The sequence below is a fragment of the Paroedura picta genome, chromosome 10 (genome assembly GCF_049243985.1).
Source record: "Paroedura picta isolate Pp20150507F chromosome 10, Ppicta_v3.0, whole genome shotgun sequence".
In the NCBI taxonomy this organism is placed as follows: Eukaryota; Metazoa; Chordata; class Lepidosauria; order Squamata; family Gekkonidae; genus Paroedura; species Paroedura picta.
Window position 1 is genome coordinate 34,329,053 of NC_135378.1, and position 4,031 is coordinate 34,333,083.

Here is a 4,031-nt window from a genome sequence, read left to right on the forward strand (position 1 = left end):
AGCACAAAGGAAAAACCAAACATCAAAAGGGAAGGAAAACTACGGGTCAGGAATGGGGGTTCACGACAACAAGTACCAATGGCAAACGTTTAAGAGACCCAGAAGAACCAGGATCACAATCCGTTTGTAAGCAAATGAAAATCAGTGACTTTTTTTCTACAAAGGGAAGTGTATACCCATGCAATTGAGACATCCAACTGTTTCACCCCCTTAGCCATCCCAGCAGAGGGGACAACAGGGGAGGGTATGCCTTTAAATCTGGAAGATGAGCAGTCAGAGGCATCTCTCCTCCGCCTTGAGCAAGAAGCTGGAGATAATGAGCTGTTTAAATTGATGGCAAGAACTGTGGGCTATATTGTGACAGTGTTAAAAGGATCATATCCCAATTGGAACGTCTGAGCAGCTAGTATGCAAAGCACCAAGGCCTCATCACACAATGGAATTAATCAATACCCGGATCTCTGAACCGATGACTGCCTCTTTACTCATGGTGAAACATACATCTGAATATGTAAGCAGGCAAATGATGAATTCACCTTAAGGCCCCAGGGAAATGCCCAGCACCTGATCCTGCAGGCAAGGAAAATTTGTTTGACCATTTGCAACTACGAGGGTCACAAACCAATCTGGTGTGACCATTATACGGTGAAAGAACACTTGAGTGAGCTACTCATGATCAACCAATCTTTGGTGGATCTGACAGCAATGGAAATCTTTAACCAACCAACTCAGTCTCAAAGGATTTTGCTTTCCTTTGCCTCTGCCAGAATTCCAACAAAATTTCAGAGGATGAAAAAGAGATTGCAAGTAAGAGGAGTATTCTCTATGCAACTGTTTGCAAACGCAATCCTCAGACTCCTGTACCAAGTATATCACAATAAAACCCAGCCATTTACTACTGTTGAACAAGAGTCCCAACAGAAAAAGAATGGTGACAACACAGATAGAGGCTCCTAAAGAGGATTTGGTAGCCTGGGAGGATGCAGAAGTCATGACACCACAGGTCCAGTATTTACAAAAACAAAGCCCAAAGAATAAAGTCTGTGTGGGATAAAGTCTGAATAGAGATAAAGTCTGTATAAAGTTGGGATATAACAACTCATGTTTTTATAAAACTCCCTCAAAAGATAACTGCTGTCTTCCTTTGGGAACTTGTCCTCTTCGATCCAGCAGGCAATTATTGATAAACTGGACTTTGTGAAACTCTATCTTCAGACAACTAGAGAATCAGTGTTAATGTTTTCAGGCCAACCAGATCGACTTCAGGAACCTCAGGATGAAGCACTTCAGTTTTTTTTTTTTCAGGCCCCAAGATCACCAGACCCGTCAATGCCCCATGGCCTGGAGGCCTGGCAGACCTTGGAAAGGGGGCCAGGTTAAGGAAGATGGGGCAACCAAGAGCACTGAACCCAGGCATCTTAATTGGTGTGTTTATATGGACACAGAAAATATACCTATACCCTTGAAAATATACCTATAGAAGACTGACGATTAAAGTTCCTTTTCTGGAATGTTGGCGGTTGGTGGAATAAGTCACATGATCCAGGGTTTAAAAAACTGCTCCATAGTGCTTATATGCTTTTGATCCAAGAAACCTGGGCACAGGAAACAGCACCACCAACGACTGATGGGTATATAGAACCCTAAGCAGTGCGGCTATTAAAAGACAGGCAAAAGGAAGGAGCAGTGGTGGCCTAGCAATATGCATCAGATTTATCAATCCAAGCTGAACGGGTTTTGGAAGGCTGTTCAGAATATGTGATGGTGTTACTGTTGAGTGTTTTGGCTCTTGTTGTGTGTTAATGTTTATATCCCCCCTAAATTAGCCTTGGCCCGTGATAACGGCCGATTCTGGGATAATTTGTTTTCTGTATTTGAAAACTTAGCACTTAAATTCCCAAAAGTTCCTCGTGTTGTAGTTCCAGCAAGTGAGGATGAATGGGCAGGTAGCAGGAGTGCTTCCGAGGAGTGCTTCCCTAGGGACCAGGTGGTAAACAAGGCAGGGAAAAATGTTTTGGAGCTTCTTCTGCCATTTAATTTATATATCCAACATAGTACGAAATTTGATTCATCTGGGAGAATGTTTACTTATCTCCTAAACATGCCAGCACTGTAGATTATATTGCTGTATCCATGGATCTATTACCTAGTACACTCCAGTTTGAAGTACTGGAAACCCCCTTTAGTGACCACAATTCCCTTAAGGCAGGGTTAGTTAAACTGTGGCAGGGGCTCATGGGAATTGTAGTCCATGGACATCTGGAGGGCCGCAGTTTGACTACCCCTGCCTTAAGGCCTTCAGTCTGCTGCAGTTCTTCCCCTAATGTTGGGGTTCAAAGTATGGTAGGGCACAGAAAACCTAAATGGTCTGATCAACTTCAAGCTGTAATCAGCCAATTTCTGGTCAGTGACGAATCTGTGTTGCATGTAAGAGAAAACCTAATACTAGGCAGCAAACTGATAAGCCATTACATGGAAATTATAAACCAGTGGGCCCCCAAACCCCTGGTCCGTGGATCAGTCGGTACCGGGCTGCGGCTCCTCCTCGTCCTCCTCCCCGGTTGCTGCCTTGGGGGCTGCCCTGCCACTCTGCTGCCGTCTCACCTTTGGTGTTCCCTGGCGGCCACCATGGCTGGGGCTCCCCGTCCCCACTGTGCAGCTGCTGTGGCACTGTGCAGCTGCTGCTGGCAGCACCACCCAGCGGGTGGTGGGAAGTTGGGGGCGCCAGCGGGAAGGCAAGTGGAGCAGAGCAGGGGCTCAGGCGGTGGCGACGTCCCTGCTGGCCTCAGTAAAATTGTCAAGTGTTGACCGGTCCCCGGTGATAAAAAAAGGTTGGGGACCACTGATATAAACTGTCTAAAGCCTCTGTTCCTGCATAAGAAACATCAGAATTCAAGTCCTAATATGGAAGTGCTTGGTTCCATGATGTGTGTAAAGATTGTAAAAAAAAAATTGTCTTGAGCTGTCTCAGAACAGCTGATCGAACTATCCTGAATAATTGTGCTGGGTGTGAGTGCTCAGATGTGATGCAAGTAGAGTAAAAGCTGTGTTTCACTGACTTCACCAACATCTCATAGGCTCTTAACTGCATTCTATAACATGTTCTCAATACTTCGTTGCAAATCTTCCTACAGACCGACTCTAGTTGTCTCAGTTCCTGTTACTTCCTGTGGAGCTTCTTGGTGTACCAGGGGGCCTGCTTGAGATGGCAGTGGAGAGCACATCTGGGAGCTATCTCATCAATGGCAGCCAGCGTAGTGTCATGCCAGTCGCTGACCAGTCCATCGACAGAAGTGCCAGAAGGCACTGGATCCTGCAGAGCATTCAGGAATCCAGTTGGCTCCATAAGTCTCCATGGGTGAGCTGAAATCTGCTTGGCACCCAACAGAGGGGGAGGTGGCAACCTTAGCTGGGTCTTCAGGGTATGGGTGAATTTAACATCCTATGAGAGCTTGAAAAGGATTGGACCCATGGCAGGCTGAAGCATTTTTGTCTGTTCCCCTGTATGGCCTTTTAAATGCAGAAATCCACCCCCACACACCCCTGGGGGGGGGGAGAAAACCTCAGACTGCCATGCTATAGTCCTCAAGCCATTTTTAACTACCTCATTAGTCTTTAAAAATGGGGGTGTTCCCAGGCCAGAAGCTGGGTGCCCTCTCATCTAGTTTTGCCAGCAGAAGAGTGGGTTTTTATATCCTGCTTTTGCTACACAAAGGAGTCTCCAAGCGGCTTACAAGTGCGTTTCCTTCCTCTCCCCACAGCAGACCCTCTGTGTGGTGGGTAGGTGAGGCTGAGACAGCTGAGAGAACTCAGGCTGCATGTGGAGGAGGAGTGGGGAATCAACTGTTAACCACTACACCAATCTAGTGTAGCTTGGAGACTGCTGTTTTTCAAGCACAAATAAGTGATGAAACATAAATCAAGCTCCAAAATAGAGGTTAATGCGAAGGACATGTGGCAAAACTCAGCAATTTAGTCTCATCTTCCCTTCCACACTATGCCCAGGGCAACAACAGATTGAGAAGACACAC